The sequence below is a fragment of the Mus caroli genome, chromosome 9, assembly GCF_900094665.2.
Source record: "Mus caroli chromosome 9, CAROLI_EIJ_v1.1, whole genome shotgun sequence".
Lineage (NCBI taxonomy): Eukaryota > Metazoa > Chordata > Mammalia > Rodentia > Muridae > Mus > Mus caroli.
The window spans coordinates 117,994,863-118,006,578 of record NC_034578.1 but is presented as its reverse complement, the minus strand read 5'-3'; the positions used below and the strand labels follow the sequence as shown (position 1 = coordinate 118,006,578).

The window sequence follows — 11,716 nt, the reverse complement described above, 5'->3', positions numbered from 1 at the left end:
TGTCCTGGGGGTCAGTACCACCTGCTCTAAGAATAAGCCAGTGGCAGACAGTAAGGCCAGCTGCTTGTAAATCTCAGTGAGCAAACAGGGGAGTAGTTAGTCATAGCACAGGTAACACACGCCTTAGTTCAGGATTCACAGGAAGATCGTGCAGCTTCTGGGTGACACATGAGCACACTCCAAAAATGTAAAATTTCCAAGCCCTTTGTGGTGGCATGATCCCGACCTTGCACTAAGAGACAAGGGTCACTCAGAAACAAGGGAGAGGCTGGGGGACATAAGGAGACCATCTGTAGCTAACTCTGCTCCTTAGTTTAGAAAATGATTATCTCAAATTGAGTGACTTATGTATTAACTTGTAATCTTTGCAAAGATAAGTCCTGGTTGGCCTTATCCTCTCAGTCCCCATAACTGCTTTGGCTCTAGCTCCTTTGTGTTGTTGTGTACACACACACACACACACACACACACACACACACACACACACACATGTGGATGTCAGAGGTCAACCTATGGTTTCCTTCCTCAGAAGCTATCTACTTTGTTTGAGACAGGGTTAATTGCCGGCACAAGGACTGGCTCATTAGGCTAGGCTGGCTGGCCAGGGAGTCCCAGGGCAGTCCTGTCTCCACCTCCCTGGTACTGCGATTATGGGTATGCACCACCACTCTCAGGTTTTCATGGGTGTGTAGTGAGCACTTCACTGATTGGGCCATCTCCTTAGCCCTCTGACCTTCAAGACTCTGCTCCTATCTTGGGGCAAACCTAACAACTTAGAACCTATATAAATGGCAGCTGGCAGGCAGCCCCGTTGCAATCTCAGCATTCTGGAGGCAGATGCAGAGGATCCTCAGAGTAAGCTGGCTAGCTGGAATAGTCCATTCGGGTGAACTCTGGATTCAACTGAGAGGCCCTGTGATGAAAGAGTTGGAGAGCAGTTTAGGAAGACTCCCTATGTCAACCCTGCCTCCCTCACCCCCCTAAGCCAGCTGGCAGGGAAAACCCCTTTCTCCAGGGCTACCTACCCCAAAACAAACCACAAGAGAAAAGCCAGGCTCCAAATGCTGCAAGGGAAGGCAGGTGTTATGTAAATGACCTAAGACGCCTGGGGCCTGGGGCTTTTGAATCTCAGACCAGTTCCAGCTCTGCAGCTAACCTTGCTTCACAAGGGCTCTTTCTCTTCCTTTTATTTCAATCTTTATTCAGTGTTCCTAGTCCAGTTCTTTGTTGAAGTACACAAGAACTTTAAGTGGGTGTCACTCACACCCTGACTCACACCTTTTTACACTCCATATGGCCTAGGCATTCTTGTACACAGGCTGTTGTTCTAGGTTCCCTAGCTTCTTTGGGGAGAATGTTTAGTCTGCATGGTGGGGAATTACTCTCTGAGCCAGATACAGTAAAGAGCTGGTAGATAAATACCAGGCTCTCTTGCTCTTTGATTGCAATGATCTGAGATGTATTTTATAGGACCCCTCAGAGGTCCCCACCCACCTACATTCTTCTCCTCCACCACACCGCCCAACATCCAGCTGTCTGTTGTAAGTGTATTGATTTTGAATGGGTATAGATTACACTGTTCCTATGGTAACCTGCAGTAGGGCAGTCTGAGGGGCAATGCATGAATCTTTAGGCACTCACCTTGTTCTGAGACTGAGCCAGACTGTGGTACCTCCTGAAATGTCACATCCCAGGAGTCTGCTTGCTCACCCTAGTCCCACACAGACTTTCAAGGAATCAGAATACACAAGTCAGGCCAACAGCCTGGGTCAGGTAGGCATTTTCTTCTTAAATTTTATATTTTTTATTTTATGTGTTTTGCATGTGTATGTATGTACCATGTATGCACCATGCCTGCAGATGTCAGAAGAGGGCTTCAGATGGGCTTCAGATGACTCTTAGCTGCCTCATGGATGCTACAAATTGAACCCGGGTCCTCTGGAGGAATAGCCAAGGCTCTTAATTACTGAGCCATTTCTCCAGGCCCTGGTGGATATTTTCTACATGTGTTGAACCTGCATTTCTTCATTGCTTTTCCATGGGTTGTAAATAATATTGTAAGTGGGATCTGCTTGAGATGGAGTCAGTAAAGGGTCTGTGCTATTGCAGGCACCAAGGACAGAGTGGTAATCTGCAGGCAGCCGGATTACACTCACACATCTTGGCAGATGTCAGAGATAGGATGTGCAGGAATCAAGTCCTGGTTCAAAGAGGCTCCCAGGCTGTTGGATCCCAGCCTGGAGTTTATTAGTACAGTTAATATTACATGCAAATAGATTTCTCCACTTTGGCCATACCAGTCCATTAATTCAGGTCCCGTCTGCTACATCTTTATCCTCAGCAGGTTAATCCTGCCAAATGCCTTTTCTGGAGTTCATGTCACGCTGTGCTTGTGTGTTAACAAAGCAATTGTCCTAATCCTGTTGTATTAGCTTTGTGGCCCTGTCTGGTCAAGGCAACAGTGGAGGAAGGGCACACAAGATTTTTGTAAAGATCTTTCTACTGCCTGTCCTATTTTGTCTTATTTTCTTTCTTTCTTTTTGAATTAATAGGGTTTTCATTAAATGGATCTAAGGTCAACGCGTTGGACATCTGCCAAGGCCAACTGTTTTTGTGGGCAGGAAAGTCAAAGCTCTTGGTGATTTCCAAACTTTTTCTAGCAGTCCCATATAGCCATCGGTTAAACAGGTCGAAAATGACTTACAATGGGAAGCTGGGCTATCTACGGCCTCTCTGATCTGATGGTAGAATCATAACGTGGGCTGTTAAAAAGATGGCTTTTGCCATCACTAGACAGGGTAGGAGCATGCCCAGGTCCCGTAGAGTGCTGTGTCTTAAGTCTGTGTCCGTAGAGTGCTGTGTCTTAAGTCTGTGTCCGTAGAGTGCTGTGTCTTAAGTCTGTGTCCCAGTGTTGTTAAGGCCTTGGATTTGAACCTGGGCTTATCCCCAGAGGAGGGTCTGGGGATGTAGCTCAGTTGGTAGAGTGCCTTCCTAGTATTCAGGAAGCCCTGGGTTCTATCTGCATTACCTCATGAACTGGGTGTGAGGTAGAAATATTAGAAAATCAAGTTCAAGGGTATCCTCAGCTATGCAGTTGAGTCTGAAGCTAGCTTGGGTTTCATGAGATCCTGTGTTGTAAAGAAGCAAACATTAAAACAGATCCTAGGGAAGCTGCCTTCTGCTCTGACTTGGAGCATGCTGTTTCTTTCTCTGGCCTTCCCGTGGCTCATTTATAAAATGGCCACACCACAGACCCTCTGCATATGACAGCTCCAGGGATTTGGTTGCTGAGGCAGGTTAGCCATGCAGAATGCTGTTGGCATGCACTCAGCAAACATCAGGGGAAGGTCAGCTCACATTTGCATGGATCTGAAAACCGATCACACCTACATTGAGTACATACATGGTTAAGCTTCACACAGGCCTGAGGGTCTTCAGGCGGGAACTCCGCCTGAAGAGTTCTTGTCTGATAATTACAAAATATAGCAATGAGGAGACTTGTTTACCTCACTTCCGACTGTGGCGTGGTCTTCTGTGTGATCCTGGAAGACTTTGATGGGCCTGAGGAGGCACTGTAAAGACAGTAAGCACAGGACCTGTGACTCTATTCCAGCCCCTGGGTCCTTCACCAGCTGCAGTGACTCTGGGCTAAATAGTCAACCTGAGGCAGGAGGATCTGGAGTTCCAGGTTAGACTGGGCTACATACCAAGACCCTGTCCCCAAAACAAAAAAACAAAACAAACAAACAAAATGACGACAAAACACCAAACAACAACAACAACAAACACAACAAAGAATAAAATAAAAAAATTACTCAAAACAAAAACGTCAAACCAAAAGGTATAGCTGAGGTTCCTGGCACACTTCTGAAAACACAGGAAATACCTCTTGTGATTGTGTGGCTATGGAGTCCCCTGCAAGGGACCAGGGCTTTGTTTTCTAATCCTCACCCTCCCGCCTTCTAGTCTCTCCACAGCATTCATGGAAAGGCCTTTACATGGGAGGAGGAGAAAATCCACCAACATAACACCAGGCTTCCGACTCACTTCACTCGAAGTGAAGTGGCCGCACCGTTGTTTCGCTGTTGACAGGTTACTTGGTTTGTGTCTGAACATCCTAAGCCCCACTAGCCTGTGCGATGTGCTTTTAAATTATGGTATCCTTGTACAGATTTGAAACTGCCCCAAATGAGGCACAGCCGACCATGTACCTGGTGTGAACGTTCACGAGTCTTTCTGATGACCTTGGTGTAGAACTTTAAACCTATCTGGTGTCAGATATGTCATTACAGCATTCTCCACCTTGCATGGAGACAGACTTACTTTGCTAGAAGCAGGTGCAGTATGCTGCCTTCAGCGAAACAGCCACCCCGTCTCCTTTCTTTTCTTCTCCTGGATCCTGATATATCTCCTTAGAACCCATACTGTGCCCTTGTGATCAGACTCTACACCATGTTTGTTACCTTTCTTTAAAACAACAACTAAACCTGTATGTATGTATGTATGTATGTATGTATGCATTTATGTGGGCTGAGGAGGGAGGTGTGCTGACCAGGGAGCTTGTATGGAGGTTAGAGGACAGCCTTGTGGGACTTGGTTTTCTCTGCACACCGTATGGTTCTGGAGAAAGTGCCTTTAATGGCTGAGCTGCCACGCTTGACCCCACCCCAACTAATTTTCTTAGTTCTGACTAGAATGAGAGGCTACTGTCTCACCAGTTTCCCACCCAAGGAAACAGAGGTGGAGACATGGTTATCATCTTAGCCTGCTGTAACTAGCAGATGCTGCAGAGCCCAGGCTTGAACATGAGTTGCTGGCTCTCTAGGCCACTAAGCTACGGCATAAAGACATACATCTTTAATGTGATATGATGTCTTCAGAGGGCATGGGTGGGCTTCCCAAGTCAGCAGTTTCATCTAGCATTTACCAGTTTCATCTAGCATTTACCAGTTTCATCTAGCATTTACTTATTCCAAGTTGCAGCTATGTCTTCTGCAAAATTCCAACCTCGTGTTTGCTTTCTTTTTTTATATATTTTAAGGACAGGGTTTCATGTATCCCAGGCTTGTCTCCAACTTCTTATGTAGCTGAGAATGGTCTTGAACTTCTGATCCCTCTGCCTCCAACCCCTAAGGGCTGGGATTATAAATATCTATCACAATGTTATGTTTATGCAGTGCTGGGAACTGAACCTACTAGGCAAGGACTCTACCAACTGAGCTACATCCCTGGTTTCCTTTATTATTTTGATGAATACTGTATTTGAGTTTTTCTGGGGGAATAGGATGAGGGTATTTGTAAAAATGGAGTCTTACAGAGTTAGACAACCCCAGCACCTAGCATATCACAATGATTAGAACAGGAATGAACACACACACACACACACACACACACACACACACACACACACACCTTAACCCAGTTTTCACTTGCCAATCTGTTGAGTAGAATCAGTCTGCAATTCCATGCTAATTAAAACAAGGTGGAATCAGGCTATTTGCAAAATTAGCAGTTCTGACTGTCTGGCCCCAGTGGCCCAGGGGAGGCCCACTGAAGCCTGCTAATGCTGAGAAGACAGTCTCTCCATCAGGATCTGGATCAAGTCTTGCCTACCTAGTGACTGCAAACATCTCTGAACTTTGTGAACCGCATAAGAGACATTAGCTTCCCATTAGCAACCCTGAACATTTCCTCCAGAAAGATCAATCATGTTCCAAGCCAGAATCATACACATGGCCCTGAATCATAATTCGTCTTGGGAGGTGAGAGGCATAGCTCTTCCGTGATGGGTCTAGGGATCTGGGTGTGGCTCTGGTGGACAAGGCAGAGGAAAATTAGGTTTGGGAGCAGAATGGTAAGTAGGGCTTTGGGAGGATGATGTCTGTGTCATGTGATCAATTCAGTCAGCAAATTTTGCTTTTTTTTTTTTCCATACCTCAAAGATTTGGTGCCGTGTGTGTGTGTGTGTGTGTGTGTGTGTGTGTGTGTGTGTGTGTGTGTGATATGCCCCTTTCTCTTTTTATCCAGATAAGTGTTGGCTGTGCTCCATGTCTCCATGTCTTTGAGATCCAAGGGCTTGTGTGAGGGACAGGGTGCTTAGTGGTCTCTACTCAAATAATTCAAGTACGGTGATTTCAAGATGTCCTGACTTCCTTTTACTTTGCCGTTGAAATTCTGCTTTTCTGAATCTGAATCTGTGTCATCCCCCTTACCCCTGCCCTCTCTCGATCCAGCACTGTCCTCATCTCTGTCCTGGGCTAGTTAAGGGGTTAGATAACAACAGGAAGTGAAGCCCGTGGGAATCTGTCAACCCTGAGGAACTGTGGGATGAAGGGCTCCCTAAAGGGTTGTTGGCTCCTCGTCTCCCCCAATCATGCTACTTGATGCCTCCTCAAACCATGGACACACACACACACACACACACACACAAAGCTCCCCCCCCCCCCCCCCCCGGAGATCTAGTAGGGCTCTGCTGAAAGCTACCTCCCTGCCACCTGAAACTTCCTGTGAGACACACTCTATTTTAGGGACATGGCCCTAGGTAATAAGAGTTGCTGTCAGCACATATCTCTAGAAATTCACAACCTTTTACCAGCCCAGGGAGACTAATCAACAAGGGGAGGACAAACATATACCACAAGCCCAGTTCACAGCCGGGACAATGCTGACTGCAAGATCATCAGGACCCCTTCCCTGCCTCAGAACTTCCAGGGAAGTTCTAGACTTTCTGAAAGGCTTCAAGCCCAGAGCAGGCGAGCTGTTGTCTCTTCCTGTGGGGGTTCTTGGCAATTCCATTTTCACAGCGCCAAATGCTCTCTTGTCAGATAAAATACACAACTGTGGAACTAGAGGAGCAGTGTTTCTCAGGGAAGAAAAGAAGTTTGGGTCTGGGAACCTGGCCCAGCATATCAGGACCTGAAAAGCCTGGCTGACTGCGTCTGTGCTCAGCAGACCCTCTTCCTTCCCACAGTCCTGCTGTGAGGCTCTGTGATGCTTCTCTTGAAAGGTCCCATGATTTCTGCCATGATAGATTTGCCATCTGTCCAGTATTTCTCCCAAGACATTCTCTTTTTAAAAGTGCAGCCATCATTGTAGTCATGGAGGACAATAAATCTTTAATGGAAGGAGCATTTACAGATCAGCGAGGGAAATCCTGCTCCAGGGTAGACTAGGTTACTGATCGGCCAACCAGTGCTCAGGGATGGCTTCTGAGAAAGAATGAGGGAGTCCCTACCTCTCACACTCGCAGCCCTGAACTGGGAAGATGATGGAAACACAGGCTCACTCCTGCAAGGTCACCTGCATCACTTTCAGACCTGCTGGCACCCAGCACACTGCCAGCCACTATATGGCAAAATGACCAGCAAAAGCAAAGGCCAAGCCACAAGTCCGAACTGTCCCAGGCAGCTTAACTGCCACCTTGGCACAGGGACCACTGGCCTTGCAGACTGTGATTGGACTTTATGGGGTTTTATTGCAGCAGCAGCCGAGGATACACTGCAGCTGGCACTTCTGAGGTCCCCTGGAGTCCTGGACTATCCAGTACATGTCAACAGTGTGTTTAAGGGGTTGGAAAAATGGCTCAGTCAGGCAAGTGTTTCATGCAAAGGCCATAAGGACTTGAGTTCAAGTCCTTGATCCTCAGTTAGAACTCTAGGAGTGACACTCACCTGCATCGCAAATTTTGAGGGGTAGAAGACCAAACAGTTCCTGGGGCTTTCTCAACAGCAACTCTAGCTCAGTCAGTGAGTTCCAGGTTCAATTAGAGACCCTGTTTCAAAAATAAGATGGATGACTCCCGAGGAATGACACCTGATATTAATCTTTGGTCTCTAACACACACATGCACAGATGGGCATGCACACAGGAACACATATACATGGGCATGCACTCAGGAATACACACACACACACACACACACACACACACACACACTGCTGAGTTCCAGGAACAGGAGGCAGCTTACTACACATGCAGGCTCTCCAGGCCTGAGTAGTCATGGGACAAACACAAAGGTGAGAAACACAAGATAAGATACCACAGTTAAGGGAGCAACATGGCTTCCCTGATAACTCTCTGCATAATTAAATGTTGACATTACTAAATAAGGAATGCTTAAACAAAAATTCCAGAGGCTTTGCTCAAAGTAAAGCCCTTTTGCCACAGAAGGCTGCAAGGACATCAGGATACATCTCCATACTCCAGAGATGATGTCTTACCTGGAAATGCTACATCCTATGTTGACCAGTGCTCTGCCTGTGCCTCAGTTTCCCCATTGCTAAAATAGGATTAGCAACACCTTTGAGCCTCAAAATTAAACCATCTGTGCTTGGTCTGAGGCTATAGCTGTCACCAGTTCAGACCTCACCAGCTAGCCCAGAATAAACCCTCTGACTTGTTGTCACCCCAAAACAACCTCAGTCTTCATTCTGCAAGGACATCCACACTGCCATCCTCAGCTAAAGCGGCTTTGGGACTCAGGTGAGCTTCATGGACAATGGAAGTTTCCTGAAACTGTTGGTCTAACCAGAAGCTAGGTTACGAAACTGAGGGTTGGGTATGGGGGTGGGTAGGGGGCTCTGCAGGCCAGGGCTTCCATGCAGGGCTTTCTCCTGTGTGACCAAGTTCATTGACAAAGAGACAGGGCACAGCTAACACTATCACAGTCGCCTCGAGGTACCTCTCAGCTCCTGTTTGATTCAGGGCTGTCACGGGCCTTTCAAACACAGGCAGAGAGCATTAGCCTTCCTGCCTAGGGCTGGGGATCCCTCTGATTGTTTGTCTCTGACACTGACCTTTCTAGACCCCCCACCCCCACCCCGCCCCCAGCCTCTTCACACATTGTTAGAAAGAAAAGAAAACTGGTGTAATGCCCTGTAGATAAGGCACCAAATACACAGCTTAGTGACACTCCTTTGTCCCCTCCCCACTAGAGGCTCCACAGACAGTTACAGAGCTTCCAAGAACAGCTGGGGAGAAAGGAAAAAAAAAAATACAAAAACAAAACCCTTACAACCTTGTCTTCTCAGCTGAAGAGACCTCAGACCTAGTGACACTGGTCTCTGTTTTGTCTCCATTTAGTAAACAGTGAGACTGAGAAAGAAGAGCTTGAAGCAAGCTTTCCTGGAGGGAGCTTAGCAGTTTTTGTAAAAAAAAAAAAAATCACGGGTTGAAAGGGCTTGTCCCTCTATGGCAAACATTTTCAACCCTTCCTCAAAGCAGCCTTTGGCTCATGGCTGGCACTAATTCTTCACTGCTACCATGGGCCCACAACAGCAAAGGAAAGGAAAGCAACCTCTTCACAGAGTTGAAGCAGACGAGGTTGGCAGGGGCTTTGGGTGTACATGCTGTACTCCAGAGGTTCTCAGGAAGCACCCACAGAGGCCCGAGTGCCTGGGGTGGAGGGAAAGGGTCAAGACAGGCTTTGTAATTAACTGAGTCTCCCACTTCCACTGCTGAAGAAATGAGGTAAGTAAAGATTTATAGCCAGTTTCATTTACCACAGTCACCATGGCTGAGAGCTCACACAGGCTTCCGTGGTGTCCCCACTGAAATGAGGCCCAACAACACAGTGAAGTATTCCTTAGACAACTCTGCCAGGCAAGGCCGCAGGGGTAGTGTGCACTTTATCAGCCATGGTGTGCACTGTATCAGCCACCGTAATAGTGCCTTTGGACATGGGGACCCTTGTTTCACAGGATCCGCCACATTCTGGTTTGGTTTGGTTTGGTTTGGTTTGGTTTGGTTTCCAATATCAAAGCTTAAGAAGACAGCTGGGTGTGGTGGTGGACACCTTTAAATCTCAGAGTTCACTCAGAAAGCAGCAACAGGAAGATGGCTTCAAGTTTGGGGATGCATAGATTAAGGCTCTCAGGGTAAAAGCAATGGGCAACATTATATAACCGAGGCTGCCAACATTAAGAACACATTTTGGAACCCATTAGTCACCACAGCCACCTCATACCCAGAGCTTGCCCACTGTGACCTATCAGACCTTCTGAGGCCAGAGAGCTCCACAGTGGCAGAGCCTGCACCTCGCCACCACACACTGTTCTTCACGTTTGTTGTGCTCCTCAGGCACACATTACCTGGGACCTTGGTAAGAGGTCATCTTCCAGGTCTACTGTAGAGATAGGCTGAGGAAGTGGACACATGGATCATTTATGGTATACACTACACTATATGGATTTCCAGAACATTCCATATACACTATGCCAAGAACTTTTTGAAAGTAGAACGTGGGGTTCCACTTTAGCCACCCAACCACTGCTGTGAGGCAGACACTTTCTCTCTTCAAGTCTGAGGCCTGGCTTTCACACCCAAATCCTCCTGACTTTCCAGGGACCTCTGACATTTCTTCTGCCAGTGGCTCGGGAACTGAAATTCTCTGACAGAGCTAATTGCTTTGATTTTAGTGTCTTGCCAGAGGTATAATCTTGATCTTGAAACTGAAGGAGGGTCTAGGGAGAAAGGAACCTGAAGCAGGCTCAGGAGTTCTTTCAGCAGACCCAGCATCCTGAGGCAGCCCATCAGCTCTGACTAGGTCTAGGAGTTTGAGGTCATTCCCTGGTACTCTCTGGCCCAATGCAGCTGCTTTTCTGAATTAGTCTCCATGGGCTGGGGACTAAGAAATAATGTTCACCTTCAGAGCACCTTGCTGTTTCAGACACCAGAGACTCAGCCTAAAAACTAACAGTCAGCAGTAGCCTAGTTCAGGACTGCTGAGGACGGACAGAGACACTTGGCAGGGCTTGCAGGTGCTGGAAAACGCCAAGCCTTACTGCTTCATTCCACACACCTCTGCTTCTACCCTGTAGTCATCTAGTCTTCAGTCAACTTGACACAGCTATTATCTGAAAGGAGGGAACCTCAATTGAGAAAATGCCTCCATAAGATCCGGCTGTTAGTGATTGGTGTGGGGAGGGACAGCTCATTATGGGTGGTGCCATCCCTGGGCTGGTAGTCTTGGGTTCTCTAAGAAAGCAGGCTGAGCAAGCCATGGGGAACATGCCAGTAAGCTGCACCTCTCCATGTCCTCTATATCAGCTCCTGCCTCCAGGTTCCTGCCCTGTTTGAGTTCCTGTCCTGACTTCCTTTACGATGAACAGCAATATCAAAATGTAAGCTCAATAAATGCTTTCCTTCCCAACTTTTTTTTTGGCCATGGTTTTTCATTGCAACAATAGAAATCCTAATGAGGTCATCTAATGAGAGGGTATCGTCAACCCTGGTTTTGGAGTGAGAAAATAGACACATCGCCAACAGTTCATGTGCTTCCAGTGATCGGAGGGCCAGACAGGGTGAGTGTCTTTATAATCCCCAGATGATGAGCCAGCAGCAGTGTAGGGTACTCCTAATCACAGTAGCAGGAGGGTGGGCAGGCTCTGGGTGAGCAGGCTGCTACAGAAGGTGGTGGGCATATTCTTCTCCATTTTCCTGCCTAGAAGCGCCCCTCCTCCATAACACTAGCTCTGAATGTACAAGGCAGCCTTCTGCTGTCGACTCAGCTCTTGGAAATCATCTTAGGCTTTGAGAATACTTACTGACCAGAGTGTACAAGATTAAAAGCTTTAAAAGTTCATCACTGGTGTGCAAGTACAAGAGGTACTCTTCCCAGTTGGTAGCTAACTTATTTTTCTTTTCTCTTCTTTTCTCTCTTTCTCTCTCTCTCTCTCTCTCTCTCTCTCTCTCTCTCTCTCTCTCTCTCTCTCTCTCT

General features: G+C 47.2%; 1 long non-coding RNA gene across 1 annotated transcript in view; it reads right to left on the bottom strand.

The window, feature by feature from the left end:
• Positions 1-2,600: 2,600 nt before the first annotated feature.
• The window catches only part of LOC115031948, a 93,740-nt gene continuing 84,624 nt past the window's right edge, over positions 2,601-11,716 (bottom strand). Inside the window, exons 4-5 of the long non-coding RNA XR_003837603.1 lie at positions 7,671-7,771; positions 2,601-3,572 (exon numbers count right to left, since the gene is read on the bottom strand). This is a non-coding gene — a long non-coding RNA (uncharacterized LOC115031948). The remainder of the gene's footprint in view (positions 3,573-7,670; positions 7,772-11,716) is intronic.